Source organism: Nycticebus coucang, chromosome 8, assembly GCF_027406575.1.
Source record: "Nycticebus coucang isolate mNycCou1 chromosome 8, mNycCou1.pri, whole genome shotgun sequence".
NCBI classification, from domain to species: domain Eukaryota; kingdom Metazoa; phylum Chordata; class Mammalia; order Primates; family Lorisidae; genus Nycticebus; species Nycticebus coucang.
In genome coordinates this window covers 119,184,886-119,204,638 of record NC_069787.1, presented here as the reverse complement: position 1 = coordinate 119,204,638, position 19,753 = coordinate 119,184,886, and the positions used below count along the sequence as shown (strand labels likewise).

The 19,753-nt window shown below is 35.7% G+C and overlaps 1 protein-coding gene across 2 annotated transcripts in view; it reads right to left on the bottom strand.

Annotated features, from left to right (window-relative positions):
* MBNL1 (muscleblind like splicing regulator 1) overlaps positions 1-9,109 on the bottom strand; it is a 204,524-nt gene extending 195,415 nt beyond the window's left edge. The window contains exon 1 of one of the 2 annotated variants that reach the window (XM_053600659.1): positions 9,017-9,109. The gene's annotated coding sequence lies outside the window, so the exon portion shown is untranslated. The remainder of the gene's footprint in view (positions 1-9,016) is intronic. The other variant, XM_053600639.1, reaches the window with a different exon arrangement.
* Between the last annotated feature and the right edge of the window lie 10,644 nt (positions 9,110-19,753).

Below are 19,753 nucleotides of genomic sequence, written 5' to 3'. Positions count from 1 at the left end.
CCATCATTGCACTTGGAAGTACAATTCTCAACTATTTTGATCTTTCATGTGACACCTTATATTTTTTATGCTGTGGCTGAATATTCACTTCTTTCAATATTTCCTCTACTAGATTGTGAGATTTCTGGGTCGGGGCTGCTCCATGCAATCTAGAAGTTCTTAAATACTATATACTTAAATTACAGATTTGCCTACTTTCCTTCTCAATAGATAAGTAATAGAAGCGGTAGAAAAACATGATGAAGATACAGTTCAGAGACAGACACTCCAGGCTTTAACAGCCCTACCAACCTCTCTGAACTTCCACTTTTTTCCTTTAAATCTGTAAAATAGAAGTAAAAGTACAAATTTCACAGGCTTGATGAAGATATGAGTTAATCAGTGAAGTACCTGAGGTCCAATGACACCAAAAATGCACCATATGTAGTCGTAAAGCTGTTAATATTATTAACATATAATTATCATTATTATTATTTAATGACTAATAACCTCAAGAACTAAATGATATTTTTACATCCTTGAGTTTGAGATTCTAAATACACAAGCAAAGTAGTTTTCCTGGAGTAATTTTGTAATTCACTTCAAGAGCAAAAATTGAATGAGAAAGTAATTATAAACTATATGTGAACAATATGGATAGATGTGAGGCCAGGATAGGAAAGGATGTGGAAGAAAATTGCTCCTCCATCTGGCTTGAGGCAAGGAGTGAACCCTAGCTGTCAAGGAAGACTGGGCACGTGTTGTTTTTGGTACCCAGGGCCGAACAGAACAAGTGCAAAGGCAGTGGGGTAAGCAGTGCAAAGCTTCTAGAATGTTGGTGGCAGCCACTGTGAGTGCGTCTCTTTTTAGCTCAGTGAAAAACAGCAAACAGAGAGAGAGAAAAAAAGAGAACTTCTTGGTGTGTGTGTTGTCGCCAGGGACTACTTTTTAGTTTCAGTTCCTTTGATTCAGTATGGACGAGAGAACTCACACCTGACAATTGCATGGTTGCAGGGCAGCTGGGAGCCCCGCCATAACCATGGCCTCCCCAGGACAGACTTGGGAGGTACTTATTTTTATTATGCTGACTTTATTTGTATACGAGGCTCAGAAATATGGAAAGCTTTTGTTTAATCATCATTTATTTATTGAGCGTCTTCAATGCTCGTTTTATTAGACAATAAAGAAGTAGTGTGAACAAACACAGACCAAGTCTCAGAACTCATGGAACTGACATTCCAGTGGGAGGAATAAATAATAAAAATATTGGATAAAGAAATAAAAATTAAAATTTTATAGGGTATCAAGTGCTGTCAAGAAAAATAATTTTTATTTCAGAGTATCACAGGGATACAAACATTTTGGCTACAGGATGAAAGTACTAACCTCAAGAACTAAATGATATTTTTACATCCTCGAGTTTTTGGATGAACGTTATTGGTGTGCTCCTCACCAGGATGTGCTCCTTGTATCCATTCGGTGGGGCTTTCTTCATCTCCTCCCCCTGCCTCCCACCTACTTGATTTCCATTGAGTTTTACTATAAAGATTCACTGGGATAGGGGAACTACAATTAAATGTGTAGCTGGTCCTGGGACACATCTCTTAGATGTAATGTTTGAGCACAGACCTATATAAAGAAGGGATTATGTCACAGTAGAGTATGTGGAAACAGCATACTAGGGAAAGAGAGACAAGCCCATATGCAAAGTCCCTGACTCAGAAATGAGCTCAGCATCCTCTGGGGGCAAAACGAAAAGTAGAGCCAGAACATAGCGAATGGAAAGGGAGATGGGATATCAGAGAGGACATGTAGGTCGGGACCATGACAAATGAACCTTAGTGAGGATTTTAGATTCTATCCTAGTTTAAATGGGAAGCAATTAAAGAATTCTGATCAGAAAGTCACATGTTTCAATTTCTATTTTAAAAGGTCAGAGTTGCAGAGATGCAAGAATAGAAAAAGAAAACTTTTAAGGAGGCTACAACAGAATAGAGATACCCAGAATAAATGTAATAATGTCTTAAACACTACGCTCAAGATGTGGGAAATGGAGTTGGATTAGTGTTGGGATGTATTTTGGAGGCAGATCAGACCGGCTTGCTGGTAGATGGAGTGTAAGTGAGGAAAAGAAAGAAGGAAATCAAGGATGCTTCTGGCCTAGGTAACTGGGGATAAGGTGATGCTATTTACTCATGGAAAGAGATTGGGGATGGAGCAGAGAGGGGGGCAGGAAATGAGTTTTATTTGGGATACGTTGAATTTGCCATGCCTGTTAACATCTGAATGAACAGCTTTAATAGTCCATTTGAGGTATGAATCCAGAAGCTGGCAGAAAATAAGGTTGTATGAATTCGTATAGGGCAAGTCACTTAGAGAAGAGAAGTCACTTATCGAAGCCCCACAGTCCATAAGTGAACAGAGTGGAACTTGAAAATGAATCTTTTGACACTGACCTAGTTTTCCTTTTTACCACAAATATTAAGGTATATTTATAGTTGTGAGTACTAGAGTATGGGGAAGTTTAGGGGACAGGAACGTTAAAAAAATCACACACTGTAAAAGGGGACATTTTTCCCCAGTGCTTTTGGACACACTTCTATGATTCTTCTTTCCTTTTTTCCTTATATAATTATTGCAGTAAATGTGATGATATATACACAATTAACTTTAAAAAACTCTGAAATAACAAATCCATAAGGTTAATCATGTACAGGGCGGACATGGACACCTTCTTTCTTTTTAGAAATTGTCACTTTCGGGAATGCCAAGGAGGATCCTTTGACGTTCAACTAAATGTAGAGTGAAGAGAATTGAAATAAAAAGATAAAATTTCATCCGATAACTCATCAGGCATTTCTGAATTGTGTCACTAATACTTGAATTAGGATGTATCAGGTTTGCTTAACAGAAGTGTCTAGAGCAAGCAGCACTTGGATCTCCTTAGCTTAAAAACAAATTAAAATACATTAATCGACTAAAATAGTAAAGCTAAACTAGCAAGCATGTGAGGGAGAGGAACCCCCAAACTGGAAATGATGAATTTAATTGTATTTCAGATGAATACTGTGATCACTCTGAAGGAAAAGTAAGAAAGAGGGGAGGAGGAAGACTGGAAAGGTGGGAAGGAGGGACGATCCAGAAGGAAGGGGTCCCATTGGTCAAATGTGGACAATCTGTACATCAAAATAATTAAGTCATTGAACAAAGGAGTTCTTGAGTTTGAGTCCATATCAGTAACGAATAGATACATGAAATAATAATTTATTTATAAATGTGGGAGGAGAGAGGTTTTTCGCTTACAGTAAAATGGCAAAGACTAATGTAAATGTGGAAGGAGAAAATCATTACCTTATAACCATTATATGAAAGATGGCAATAGCCGAGAACATCAACGAATGCTAAAACCAAAGGAATTTTTTGATAAGGAGCCACACGGTAGACTAGAGAAATCAGGCAATACCTTGAGTAGGCAAAGAAAATTTTCATCCCACGCCTCTAGATGTGATAGCATGAGATGAAAAACATCACTTCTGTGGTATTCTAGCAGAAAATGCACAACTACAATCAAATCATAATGAACTCGAGATATACCAAATGAAGGAAAGACTATTAAAATAAAAAGCAGAAATAGACTTGGTGGATAGACTATCTTCTTTAAAATCCTCCATTTCAGAAAGGACAAAGAAATCAGGTGCAAGTATTGCAGATTGAAGGAGACTAACAAGACCTAACATTCAAGAGATCAATTGTACAACACGTTCCTCCAATTATTAATAATGTATTATATTCTTGAAAATTACTGAGAGTAGATTGTTGGTATACTCACCACATAAAAAAATAAGTATGTGAGGTAATGCATATATTAATTAGCTCATTATAGCCATTCCACAATGTATACATATATATATATATATATTTTTTTTTTTTTGTACAGATAGAGTCTTACTTTACTGCCCTTGGTAGAGTGCCATGAAGTCACAGGATTCATAGCAACCTCCAGCTCTTGGGCTTATGTGATTCTTTTGCCTCAGCCTCCCAAGCAGCTGGGACTACAGGCGCCCGCCACAATGCCCGGCTATTTTTTTGTTGCACTTTGGCCGGGGTTGGGTTTGAACCCGTCACTCTCAGTATATGGGGCCGGCGCCCTACTCACTGAGCCGCAGGCGCCGCCCTGTATACATATTTTAAAACATGTTGTAGATAATAAGCATATATAATTTTTATTTTTTACTTTAAAAAAAGAGATGACAATTAAGTACGATAACTGACTCTAGACTAGGTAATTCACTAAAGAGAAAAACATCATAAAGGGTATCATTAGATAAACAGCAAGTTAGAATACGAACAAATACTATTTTAAAGTAGTGTATCAATAAAAATTCATGAAGTAGATAATTATGTGTAACTGTCAGAAAACTGTTATGTAAGAAATTACCTCTATTCTTAGGAATTACACTCTGACATAAAGGCATTGGTGTATATAACTTACTCTTGATTGGTTTAGAAAATAAAACATGAATATAAAGAGAAAAATAACGAAAAAAAGAATGAGGACAAATTACAAAGCAAATAAAGTAAAATATTAGGTTTAAGCAAATATAGGTCAGGCTCTAAGTATAGTTGTTACATTATCTTTATTTTAAACCATTTTTGAGCTTGAACTTATATCTCAATTTAAAAAGCATTTAAAGTAGATAAGGTGTAAAAAGAATTTCTGGCACATCTAAGAAAATCCATTGCCATCAGATATATAATTTTATTTTATTCAGAAGGTATTCTAACTGTACAGAGAATGATTTTGCTGATCCTTAAATTCAGATAAAAATAAAAACAATCCACTTAAAAATTTTCTTTTATGCAGAGTAAAAATAAATTGGATTAAGCTATACTTAAAAAATGCTACTGATTTTTCCCAGACCCAGAATAAACTGCGGTGATTTTTTTTTCAAGATCATATTGCTATTTATTTTTTACAAAGTGAGAAAAATTTTAAGAATGTGGTAACCACTACCTGTTTTAAAAAAGAAAACAACAACTAAAGGCTTAAAATGAAGTATCTATAAAGTACAAGAACAATGGGGTCTGCAATTTTATACTAGTTCATAAAACAACATCAACAGGCTAATTTCATTTCTGATCTGCTTTTGTGATTCCAGTATTAATTAATGATTTTAATGCCATTTTAATTTAAATTCGGCCTTAAAAATACAAATCTTGTATTTTTCTCACTTATATTAAAAGTAACAAAAATACTAAACAAATTTTAAAAAAACTATTTTCAGTATATTTGTAGGGTGATGGAAAATAAAACTGGCAAGGATTTTAAAAACGTTAACTCCAAGTGCCTAATTTTAGTTAACATAAAATAATAACAAAACTCCATGCTATTGGACAAGTAACAGAAAATAATACCAAAATTTCTGTTATTTCTCAAATAACAAATAATTTACATTTTACAGATTAAAAATTAGCAAGCTGTGTTTTGTTTTTTACAGTGCAGATGTGTAAATTAAATTGCATTTCATTTATCTTTTTAAGCGAAGACATTTAGAAATGTGAAATGGCTCAGCCTTATCCTTTATATCTACACAAATTATTTTCGGTATGAAAATGATACATGTTCTGTCTTACAGAGTACATGTACCATCGCAGTGCTTATTTTGCCAACACGATAATTTTCCCATTTACTTAAGACATGTTTTTACTAATATGTAAGTATAATATACTACCTGGGGCACTTATTTGGAAGTCCCATTCACTAAAATAAATAGAAAGTCAGCAGATGGAGAAAGACACAAACGTGCTTCTAAAAGGCTGGAAGACCCTCATTAGCTGAATTTACAGGATTTTTGTTTCTTAATTCAAAACATGCCATCCTTCTTAGTTTGCACCCAAACTATAATGTTTCTTTCAGACGATAGATTTTCTTCTCTTTAAATTTGCAAATGGCAAAATGTAAAAAAAAACCCAAATATATAAATAAATAAACAGAACAACATATATATATGTTTCAATGTTTTACCACTCTTTTGAAAATATAGCCATTTATGTTAAAATAATAGCTTTGTTAGAGTCAAGTGAAATTATTATTTGAAAAATAACCCATGTGTCTGTTTATGGGGTGGGATAGAGCTCAGTATAAGCAGATCAGTCTCTTGTACAGATGAGCAGCTTTGGGAAGGTCGTTAAAACAGGGAGACACGCACTTAACTAGGAGATTCTGAGGATCAACTCTGGATACCATTAGTCTGACAGACTCCTGACAAGATCACCCAGGGGTCACAAAGTCAACTTTGTCTTTTTACAAGGAGGACACAATGCTATATACGGCAGTCATCCAATTTCAGCTTATATTCAATTCAATGAAAAATTCTATGTTTTTTGTGTCACATGAATATAATCTAATGAAACATTGTAAAACATATGCCTGTAATTCAAAACGTGTTTTCTAGCCATAAGTTACTAACATTATATTTAGAGAAAAAAATTATATGAAATTGTCTAATTTCACTTTTCTACTTTGGATTTGGAAGGAAGCTCTCCATGTTTTTTAAAATATTTAAAAAATATTTGCTCGGAGCCCTGCTGTTCTCATAATAATGACAAGAATGTCCCTTCAACAATCTGTGTGTTCCATTGAAACTCAGCCAGTTGAGCACTTATTTTTTCTTTTGTTAAGTTAGCCCAGTGCTGTGGCGGGCCACCTGTAGTCCCAGCTCCTGGGAGGCTGAGTCAAGAAAATCACTTAAGCCCAGGAGTTTCAGGTTGCTGTGAGCTGTGACCCCACGGCACTGTACCAAGGACAACATAGTGAAACTCTGTCTCAAAAAAAAAAAAAAATATATATATATATATACATATATAATGTACACACATATATATAATTTTAAAAGAGAAAAAATTCTAAGCTTATTTTCTATAATCTAAAACTAAGTTGCTCATTCAGACTTTAACCATTCCCCCCAAAACAAATTATCTGTTTGCCAGCAAGGCAGCGTTTTCTCCACTGGACTTCATCTGCTGTTCTGCTTCACAGTGGTGACAAACCTAGATTGTAATTTCCTCGGGCTCTATTTTTTCAGGGTTGTTATCCATTATTTAGTGTAATGCCACATTATGTATAGCATATCCAAAGCTCTTAACAGTGCATAATATCCAAGTAGCTCATACTTAAAATTTTTAATATTTAAAAACACTTTCATCACATGAAAATAAAAAGAGACAAGAAGGGATTAAAAGTGGTATTGTTGTAAAAAACATGACCAAGTCTTGATGGAAGTAGTTGTGTCTAATTGGTGTGTGGTCGTAAAGAAGATGCATAATTTTAATGCCTTTCTCACAACTGTCAACTTAATTTTAAAATTTTGTTCCAGTGAAGGATGTCAAACTTGAGTCAACAGTTCATTTTCTGAATTTATAGTGATGTAACACTGTTAAATCCACTTTCCTTCTCCCTTGATCAAAATACACCTATTTTTTATAACATATTGCAAAAAAATTGTTTTAAAAGAAACAAGTAGGTAGAAGGTGTAATGGAACCAGTATTATGCCACTGTCTACTAAAATTTATAACAAATTAAATTTGTTAATTGATGGAGTTAGGTGGACTTTCTTTTCTGGAGTTGCAAGATTAGTCTCATTAAAAACAAACTTAATTTAGAAAACATTCAAATAGAGGTGTATTACTTGAGGTATTTACTTTATCAAATTTTACATGGCAAATGTGTGATGTGTGTCACTTTCTCAAAATGGTTAAGTCATAAAAAATACTTAGAAGTAAACTATTCAAATATATGTATGTGTGTGTGTATGTATGTATATCCAGAGTAGATCACTCAAACTGCATTTTTATTTTAAAAAGTTGTATTGAGGGTGGCGCCTGTGGCTCAGTCGGTAGGGTGCCAGCCCCATATACCGAGGGTGGCGGGTTCAAACCTGGCCCCGGCCAAACTGCAACCAAAAAATAGCCGGGCGTTGTGGCGGGCGCCTGTAGTCCCGGCTACTCGGGAGGCTGAGGCAAGAGAATCGCTTAAGCCCAGGAGTTGGAGGTTGCTGTGAGCTGTGTGAGGCCACGGCACTCTACCGAGGGCCATAAAGTGAGACTCTGTCTCTACAAAAAAAAAAAAAAAAAGTTGTATTGAATTAAAGACTCTGTTATGTTTTTACCAATACATAAAGGAACTGACAGTTTTTAAAAAGAAGATTTAAAAATTGCTATATTATGAATATGATTGTATTAAATACAATTATGTTTGTAGGCATTATTCTAGGTTGGCATAAATAAGAAAAATAGTGTCTATTGTATCCAGATTATTTGAGAATTGCAGTTATAAGATCAGTTTCAGCTTAATTTTATTTGCAATTATCAGTCCAAATAGTCTTATTTTGGATTAGTTCTGTTCTTACTCCATTTTTAAACATTACAAATATCAATTAATCTTGTTTAGAATACAATGGATTTTCAAAATTGGATTTACTTATTTAATTTTTTAAATCATGCTCTCTATACTACAAGTTACTTTTTCTAATTTAACTACCATGATAATGTGATGACATGAAAAATAATACTGAAATGTCGCATGTTAATGTGTCGGTAAAAATAAATCTAAGTTTTTTTCTGGAAAGCTCCCAACTAATCATATGCAAAGTGAACAAAATTAGATAAATAAGAGAATTTACACATATGAGAAATCAACTAACGCTAGAAAAAGAAGAAAATTTCTCAGGTTTATTAATAACTTTCTTCAGTACTAACATGTACAAAGTTACACATATATAAGAAACAGAATGCTTTATTTCACAGGTAACATAATTGGGAAATTGATTGAAACTTTAAATATTTTCACCTTTTAAAAAAGTTGTATGAGAAATTCAAACATTCTAAATTTAATAAAATTTTTCATTTAAAATATTGGAAACTTGAGAGAAGCATCAGGTTTATCTAAGTTACTTGGTAATCTAGCCATGGCGTAAATTGTGTATAAATAGCAATCCACATAAGAAAATGAATAATAGAAAATAACATTTTTCTTACCTCTATGCCTTAGTTATAGATGTTTGTGAAGCTGCTTCATTGACTGAGATAAACTTCTAGCACCTCAAAGAGCTCCATTCTCTGCTTGACTTGACTTTCTTCTCTACTTGTATATTTTATTTTCCTCTGCAAAAGGATAGTCTACCAAAAGCGGAAGTTGTGAAACAACAGACTTACTGTGCTTTCTGAATTCTATGGAGAATGAAAAATTATTCACAAAAGTTACATTTGAAATCATTGTAACAGGCTATATAATTTGTGCCTGTTATATATACATATTCAGTTAAAGTATACACATATTTATTTTGTATGTGTAAGCAACATTTAGAAAACTTAAGTTATTGAGACTTATACTTAAGTAGTGCTCATTTCCATAAGGAAATGGGTCCCTCCGGCTAAATGTTAATAACAAAAAAAAACAAAAAAAGAAAAAGAAAATACTGCTGCATGAGAAGAAAACTATCAAGCTAATATATGGAGAATAAACTTGCTTTCGTAAATGTAATTAATTTAAAGTCTTTGGAGTATGACCTAAACCTAAATGCTAATGTGACTGTAGGCAACTCGTAAAAAAGTAGAAGAAAAGAAAGCTTCGGCAAACAACTATTTTCCTGGAATTTGGGTAGTGGTTTTTTACCAAGTTTTAAACTTCCTTTCTCATGAATAGTTGCCTGTTCTATATAGATAAAGTATTGCAAAACTGAAACTGTTACTTATACGTGGGCTATGGTTGGGCTCTTACAACTTCAGCCACAAGGGTAAAAAAACAGGTGCAGACCCCGCCATCCTGGAACATTTAACGGGTTATCTTTCCTACAGGCTGGAGCAGTAAATAAAAATATTTAAAGGAAGGCAAGAACAATGTCAGAAAACAACATAAAACACTCGATTGAAGAAAATACTGCTGCCAAGTTCAAATCATAGAATACATGCATGTGTGCACATAAGGCGTGTGAGTGTGGGTGGATGTGTGTAATATGGACATGTATTATAAATGGTATGTGCCATTATATGTAATACATACTTTCAGACATGTATGTGTATATATATATGTATTCCAGGCAGGTTCAAGTGGCCCCATAGCAGAAGTCAACGTACAGCTTCAGTCTGTGTGTGGCAGTTCCTCCCACATTCTCTTGCGTACTGGGGAAGTGGAAGGGGTGAATTTCATGAATAAGATAGCAGTTATGCAAACTTTCACACGTTGCAAAAAAAACTTTCTGAACTTTCGAAGCTATCATGCTCTCAGGGTATCATAGTCTTTATTATTTAGTTATATATCAAAAGGGGACAATAAAGAGTAATTAAGGAGATGGTTAGAAAGGAGAACATTTCACTTAAACTTACTATGAATTTACAGGAAGTAATTATCAAAAACACAAACAAAAAACCACGAAACTCTAGAATTTCAAAAATAAAAAGTTTTATTTAAATTCCTTAGCGAGATATTTGCAGAAAAATCCCTGAATAGAAAGGTGATTATTTAATTAATTTTTTAAAATTTTTACTTATTTATTTTTTAAGAGATAGGCTGGTGTGCGGTGGTGTGATGATCTTAGCTCACTGTAACCTCAAATTATTGGGCTCAAGTGATCCTCTGACCTCAGCCTCCTGAGTACAGGTGCATGCCGCAATGCCCAGCTAATACTTATTTTTTGTAGAGATGGGAGTCTTGCTTGTTGCCCAGGCTGGTCTAGAACCCCTGTCTCCTGCTTTGGCCTCCCAAAGTGCTAGGATGATGGGCATGAGCCACTGTACCCAGTCCGAAAGTTATTGATGTGATTTAGATTGCTTAGATTCTGTTTTTAAATACATTTTAAATATTATACTTGATTATTATTATAAAACGGTAGGATCATTAGTCCCCAAAGACTTAGCCTCACTTATAGAAGCATAGTCCTCAGCATCTGATGGTCATTTTAGTGCTAGGTCAATATTTATTACATCCCTTTTATCTGAAAGGTGAATCTCTACTTCTCTAATGTTATTTTCCAGGCTGATAAACATTCTCAAGTTCCCTGCATGCTAAAAATTCTTCTCTGATTGACTCACTCTATTACTTTCACTTCCTTCATCAGAAAGTTTAGAGAAAATTGTCAGCATTGACTTCAGGCCTTGGATCATTTTGTATGTGTGTGTGGCACAATATACATAACACATTTTACCCTTTTTAGCCACTTTTAAGCGTACTGTTCAGAGGCATTAAGTACATTCATGCTGTTATGCAACCGTCACCACCATGCATCACCACAACTTTCTCATTCTCCGAAACTGAAACTCGGTACCTATCAAACAATAACTGGCTGTTCCTTCCTGCCTGCAGCCCTTGGCACCCACCCTTGGGCTTTCTGTCTCTATGAATTTCACTCCTGTAGGTACCTTACATAAGTGGAATCATATGATATTTGTCCTTTTATATCTGGCTTATTTCACTTAGGTTCACCAAGGTGGTAGCATGTGCCAGATTTTTCCTTCGTTTGAAAGGCTGAACCATATCCCTTGCTATGTATTAACACAGACCCACCCCATTTACTTCCCATTTGTGAGTTGGTGGACACTTGGGTTGTTTCCACCTTTGATTATTTGACTATTCCTGCTGTGAACATGTGGATACAAGTCTCTATTTGAGTTTCTGCTCTCAATTCTTTTGGGCAATACCAGATGTGGAATTGGATTGTACAGTAAATCTATGCTTAATTTTTTGCAGAACTGCAGCCTACTACTCTTCCTCCCTTCTTTGTTCTGCATTTGGCTTTCTGCCTCCTCCTGTGCACCCAGACTCTCTTGCCAAAGTCACCAAGTGATCTCCTTGTTACCAAATCCAAAAGTCCTCTGATTTGACCTCTTTTTTGCACACTCCGCTCTTGAGATCATCCCCCTCCTGGATGTTCTCTGTACTTGAGTTCTTGACTTCACCCTCACCGCCTTCTGATGCTGTAGCCACGCCTTCGATTTTCATACAAAAATGGATGCGTCCATCTGTGAAATGTCACCACTTCTTTGGATTCTGTTCTGGGGTTGCTTCTCTTCTTCTCCATAATCTCAATAGACTTCTGTGGTTTTAACTGGCACATGCTGATTGCTCCCAAATCTACATTTCCCACGCGGATATATTCCTAGAGAAGTTCAGACTGGTGCAAATTACAAGATCCTTTTTACCTGTGATTTAGAAACAACAGTCTGCATAAAAGCCCTAAGATCAGCCTGATTTACTTTTACCATTCTAGTATTGTTTAATCTAAGGTAAGTCAGCTGTTATTTCTGAGCTGCATTTCCTCTCCAAATAAATGGGGCCTTAAAAGAGCAGAAGTTTGATAAAATTACATAATATATTGCATTTAAAATAATTCAAGATTAATACATCTGATATAGAAAAACACCCTTTTAAAGTAAAAATTGGGCCCTTTTTCTTATTAAGGAATATTATGATAAAGACTATATAAAGACTGTTACTATAATAATATAGTAATTGTCATATTTTGCATGTAAAACTGTCAGAATATCTCTCCAAAGAAATTTCAAAAATAATGTAGATAGGAAAATATAGCTTTCCTATTTTCTGTGATTTTCATCCACATTTGCCATTTTCATTCTCATTCTCTCAGCTTCCGTCATTTTTTTCTTCTTGCTATTATGCATTTATCACTTAAAAGTAAATAAACATCTTACACATGTCCCTGGAAACAGATTTCATGTAAAAGATAAATATATTAATAATTTTAGCCAGTATTTATTTCCCAACGCATATTTTCATGACCACTTTAAACCTACTGAAGTAACAATATTTCAATTTCTTTCTTTTTTTTTTTTTTTTTGTAGAGACAGAGTCTCACTTTACCGCCTTCAGTAGAGTGCCATGATGTCACAGGACTCACACCAACCTCTAGCTCTTGGGCTTCCGCGATTCTCCTGCCTCAGCCTCCCAAGCAGCTGGGACTACAGGCGCCCACCACAATGCCCGCTAATATTTCAATTTCTATCTTCATAGCTCAGTGGTGAGAGAAATACTCTGGTTCACTAGTTTTCATTTTTATCTTATTAAGAAAATGGCTTTCCTATTTTATTTTATTTTATTTTATTTTTTTTTTTTTTTGTGGTTTTTGGCCGGGGCTGGGTTTGAACCCGCCACCTCCGGCATATGGGACCGGCGCCCTACTCCTTGAGCCACAGGCACCGCCCTGGCTTTCCTATTTTAAATTCATATCATTTTTTGGTTTTGTTTTTTGTGCACATAGAGAATTGAAGAGGAAAGCTTTATTTGATCATTCATAAATATCTATGACCGTTAGTCACAGAACTGTAGTGGAGTGCTGTAAGGACTAATTAATTGCATACCATAGGTACAAGGCCAATAAGAATGTGTTTCCTGATAAGGACGGTGCAGAAAATGTTCCAGTCTATGTTCAGATCTACTTTGAGAACACATAGTTGGACAAAATGTATTCTTTTAATTTGTGAATTTATTTATCCATAAACATCGGAAAGGTTTACAAATTAGATCACACCTCATACTACATTTATATTACATCGATTGTGTTTATTAAGAAAGAAAAATGAATTTTAAGAATCAGGAATACAGGCCATTTGGGGAGAGTCATCCATGGGTTCAGTATTTTTTATCTGCTCTATGTAAGGAGTTACAGGAAAAGCTTGGAATATAAAATGAATAAAAGGAGGCTGCAGGTCCTGTACTGTACAGAACAGATTCTACCCCAGGCTGTCGCTTTGCACAGACGCTGACCTCCACATACCAGGTCACCTCTTTGCCCATTTCCGGCTAACTTTGGCTAATCAAGGGACCCGCATGACAGAGAAGAGAGAATTTAATGTGTATATTTCTATAACCTTCTTCTTTCCAGGGCCCACTTTTAGGGGTGGCATCTCTCTACCTGTAGCCACAGCACAGCTCTGCCTCCTCTTCCTCAGCTACGGTTATGACTAAGTTCCAGTAATGTGGTTCTTCCTCGCCTTTCACATCTAGGGGTGGCAACAACTTCTCACCGTTGCTAAACTTTGTGTATTCTACTGAACTTCATATACTCCTAACCATCCCGACATCTCTAAATAAAAATCGCTTCATTAAATTACCTGAATTTGATCATTGTAAATCGACCATCTAAAGCAGATGTTATGGCTTGGCACCCATAGTTCAGTGAGTAAGGTGCCAGCCACACACTGAGGCTGGTGGGGTTTGAACCTAGCCTGAGCTGGCTAAACAACAATGACAACCGCAACCAAAAAAAAAAAAAAAAAAAATGGGTATTGTAGTGGGGGCCTGTAGTCCCAGCCATTTGGGAGGCTGAGGCAACAGAATTGCTTAAGCCCAAGAGTTGGAGGTTGCTGTGAGCTGTGATGCCACAGCACTCTACTGAGGCAACATAGTGAGACTCTATCTCAAAAATAATAAATAAATAATAAATAAATAAAAATACTATAAATAAATAAAGCAGATGTTACTGCAGAGCTATAAGAGTTTTAGATACTTAGGAGGCTGAGGTGGGAGGATCATTTGAGCCCAGGATCTTGAGGGCAGCCTGGGCAACATAGACCCTGTCTCCAAAAAAAATGAGAAAACAAGATTTGAAAAAAAAAGGTTGCATTAGACCTGTCATACAATCAAGCTGTTCATTGTAGCTCGACCCTGATGTATTAAAAGGTGTCGGAGGAAACACAACAGACACAGGAGCAGAGTCACAGAACATGCCCTAAACCGGGAAAATCGGGAATTGGCTCAGAAAACATGATAACTGAGATTTGAAGGATGAGAAGGACTTTGTTTGGAGGAGGAGTGAGCCATGGAAAAGGCATGGAAATCAGAGAGATGGTATCGTGTTCAAGCACCTGCCTGTGGTCTTTTGTTTGGGAGACGTAGACAGGGAGGGAGCTGAAGGAGGTCGCAAAGGGGCCCGCCCGACAGGTGAAGCCAGAGGGAAGGAGGCATCAGAGAGGAGAAATGCATCCTAGGAAACGGTGTCAGGAATACACCCTCTGAAAAAGAGGAAGAAAGACTTCAGTGCCAGCGATCAGCTCTTTGTTGGCATCTCTGCTTTTTCTACCCATTACTGATTCTCTTTCTTCTGGTAACAAGCTGGCACAATTTTTCTCTGAGCAACAGGCTTTTCCTTGGTATCAGTAGCCCACAAGCGGTGAAGGCATTGATTTCTCTCACATGTCAACATTGGTGTAAGCAGTGACCAGTGTTTAGGAAATTAGTTTAATTCTTTACCTTTGCCACAGCGATTGGCTCAAAGAGTGGCACAGGATTCAAGCCAGCCAGTAAGAATTGCTGCTGGAAATTTTAAGCTCTGATTTTGCTAGGATGGGCTAGCTGTAAGGACTGTGACAGCCTGAAATCACTCAGTTCCTCTGTGAGGAGGAAATCAGCAAAAGAATGAAGCCAACGGAGAAGACAGCAGATCTCAGAGAAAGTGAGGGGAAGAGGGGAAGGAGACTGATTTTATTTTTATGTCATCAGAGTCCCTGACACCTGTTTTCATTAACTGACCCAGTAATCCATCCATCCCTCCCTCCCTCCCTCTCTTCCTTCCTTCCCTCCTTTCTCTCTCCTTCTCTCTCCCCCTCCCTCTCCCTCTCTCCTTTCCTCCTTCCCCCTTCCTTCCCTTCCTTCTTTTGCTTTTTGTTTTTAGAGATAGGGTCTCTCTCTGTTGCCCAGGCTGGTGAGCAGTAGTGTAGTCAATGAAGCCTCAAACTCCTGGACTCAAGTGATCCTTCTGCCTCAGTCTCCCTAGCAACAGGACTATAGGTGCACATCCCCATGCCTAGCTAAGTTTTAAAACTTTTTATACAGGTGGGCTCTTTCTATCTTCTCCTGAACCCCCAGCCTCCTGAGCCAATACATTCTTATTTTCTCTTTAAACCAGTTTGAATTATACTTCTGTCACTTGCAACCAATCGTATTTTGTGAGCACCAGCTGTGCACTTTTATTTATTTTTTACATGTACATGAGTTTATTTGATTTCCACTTTTTGCCTTCACAAAATTAAAGAGGCTTAAAATTGAATAACAATAACAATATTTAAGATAAGGACTAGAAACAAAAACCATGTAAAGAATGAACAAAGATAAATACAATTGGAAAAGAAATCAGATGATTGCTGCAATAAAATACTGAGCAATAATAATGATAATAATGCAAAAAAAGTAACATTCATGGTTGTCAGATAAGAGTATGTCTATCATAGAATGCCTTGAGTCTGAGGTTCAGTATGGAGTCATCAGTTGACTTCTTTTTTATTTTTTCCATGGTCTCAAAAAATAGAGAATATTTATTTTTATAAATAAAAATAGAAGATAATTTCAAAAAACAGATCATGCCAAATCTCATAGACAATAGAAAAAGAAGAAATACTTCAAAATCATTCTACTTTATCTGGATAGACCTGATATTAAAATTGGAAAAAATATATTATTATAAAGGAATATTACAAACATACTTCACTTATAAATGAGGATTCAATATCCTAACCAACACATTAACAAGTTGAATTAAAAATTATTTGTTCAAATAATGTACTTTGGTCAAAAGTAAATCCAATTTATGTGAGTATTAGTCACTTTTTTTTGTTGTTGTTGCAACCAATAGTATTTTATATCAGGGAAAAAAACTCTGGAGGAAGAAGCATGTTTTATTTGCAACGTAGAATATCAAGAAAGGCAAGCTTTTCGGGCAGGGCGCTGGCCCCATACACGGGAGGTGGTGGGCTCAAACCTGGCCCCAGACAAAAACTGCAAAAAAAAAGAAAAGCAAGCTTTTCTATTGTTCCTGGACAAGCACTGTCAAATAGAAATATAATGCAAGCCATATATAACCTTAAAAAATTTCTCATCACTATATTAAAGAGAAACAGGGGAAATAAATTTTAATAAAGTATTTCATTTAGCCCAATACAAAAAGATTAGCATATCAATACATAGCAATATGGAAAAGCAAATTCTGTTTCTATTTCAATTTAATTGCTTAAAATTAAATACAATTAAAAATTCTCTCCTTAGTTATACTGGACACATTTCAAAAGTTTGATAACACTGGACCCCAGAGCACTAGGTTATAGACGCAGAGCACAGGATGAGTAGACAGCAGTCTAGTTGAAATTGAAACTGTAGTCAAATTTGGGGGTCTTAAAATGAGGAAATATTTGATATTTTTGAATGAGGAAGGGATATAAGGGAAACAATGGATGAAAAAAAATCTGTCAGCTACAGTATCTTTAAAGCTTCTCTGATTTCCTGGTCATATTAATGATGCTTTTTTCTATAATCTTCTTGCTTGAAGTCATGGGGACACATGTCAGGTACTTCAGAGGCCTAAATCCTTATCACTTAGAGCATGGAAGCCAGGCAGACCAGCTCATGTTGAGGAGGATTTTCTCAAACATTGCCCAGGCATTTTTTTTTTTTTTTGCCCCTACGGAGAGCTGGAACATCCCCGTGGTCTTATATGACATTGTCTTTCCGATTCTTTCATTGGAGAGAGTGGAAGGATGGAGTCAAATATAAGATGCACAGATAATTAAGGTCATGTTTTGTAATGCATAGATCAACTAAAAGGCCAATTCTAATTTGAGAAGTGTTTAAATAGAAAACAATAAGAATCTTGGAGTGAAGGAAATACACTACTACCAACTTCAAATGGGAAAAAATGCGCTTCGTTTTGTTCCTGCCCCATCCCATATACCGGACGGGTTCCTTGTCACAGTAGATTCTCAAAAAAATATTTGTTTAATATTGCATTGCAAATAAAACATTGCATTGCAAATAAAACATTGTGAATTATAAAATACAAATAATAATCTTTCTACTCTTCTTGGATAAGTAACATAAAATAAAATAGAGCCCCTTAAAACAGTTTTTAATTTTTAATATATTTAACATATTCAAATAACTTCTTGATTAAATTTTTCTGATCAACCCTCCATTTTATTTCTATTTTCTCATAAATGTGAAAATGACGTAAAGATATAACACTTTTTACCTGAAACATTCATTACAATTTTAATCATACAATTTTATGAAGTCTGAGTCTTCATGTCCTGAAAAATGAATTATGTTCACAGAAAACTCTTTTTTTGTAAGAAACACCCTTTTCTGTAAGAACATTCTGAATTCCTGAGCAGAGCCATTTTATATAGTTAGTGAAACACTTTTTGTTTCTACCAGTTGAATGACAGCTGTGTTTGTTATTTCTACAGTGAAACAAAGAAAGGACGTGTTCTCCTTCAATGCCACACAGACGCTACAACAGAGGAACATGTTTCAAAAGAAGGGTCAAGTCAGGAAAAACGTCCCCAGAGGGAAGTTCCTGGAGACCGGCCACATTTAGCCCTAGAGAAGGCAGCCCAGCAGCCATGGGTGATGGTCGTATCAAGTCACAGTCACTGTGGGATGACTGTGGCTGCTGTCAGAACAAGAATGCTGGGGAGAAATGGGACTGTTAGTGTCGCAAGATCTCACAAACCGACACTCTGGCTTCATTTACTTGCTTCTGTTGGTTTGGAGCTATGAGGAGACACTTATTTGGAAGTGAGATTCACAGTTTGTGGAACTATAAAACGTCAAAAAGAGAAGTGATATTTCTCAGGGAGGATTTAATCTCTGGTTTTTGGAGGCAACTGTCTTTGTCAGTAGAATTAACGATTTTTGACATCTGAAGACCAGTTCTGACAATGATGAATACGGATGCTATTTTGGGAACCACAGACTGAGCCCTAGGTGGTCATATTGAATAGCTTTACAATGTGCTATTTTATTTTATTATGAAACATTTAGAAATTGGACCTTAAGGTATTCTGTTCTTCCCAACAGCCAATTACTAGCAGTTACACAGTTTTGTGAAGGCTTCAAATGAAGTCACTTATGTTTCACAGTGACTGAAAATTTACAAAAATATCAAAGCTCAAAGCCTTGGCACTTACTAGGGAAAATAAGCCCTTATTCTGTATTCTCAACTAAACTGGTGATTGGAAAGGTTTCTTGAGTAACAAAATATGATATGAACATTTGCTTCCTGAAAATACTATTTTGCTGATACATATACACACAAACACCAATAAAAATATATAATACGTACATACAAAAATAATGCACATATAAATATCATGTATATGATATATAGTTTTCATGGGTGGGAGTTGCAGAAGCACTGTGTAATCATTATAAAGTTTGGAAAATACAAAAAAACCCTACAAGACAGGCACTAAAGATCATATACGTCGGTGGCCCCATACAATTAAAATACTATAATTTCTTGTACCTTTCTATGTTTAGATATGTTTATATACACAAATACTTAGCTTATCTTACAATTGCCTCCATTATTTAATACAGTAAATGTGTATCCTCACAGATTTGTATCCTCACAGAACTAGGCTGTACTCTATAGCCTAGCTGTGTATTAAGCTATAAGGTAACATCTAGGTTTGTGTAAGTACATGTTATGCACAAGGATGAAGTTGTTTAAAAATATGTTTCTTAGACCATATTCCCATCATTAAGTGACACATAACATAGAGATTTTTTTTCAGAAATAAAATTATGTAAAAATATAATGGAGTCCTACATAACAGCTTCTCAATTACTATTACAGACTAAGAAACTACAGGCTAACAAAGGTGCCAGAAATTCAATAACACATAAACATTCTTACTCACAACATCATTTCCATATGTTTGAACAATGTTCTATATTCTTACAGAACATATATGTATATTCAGGCTGCT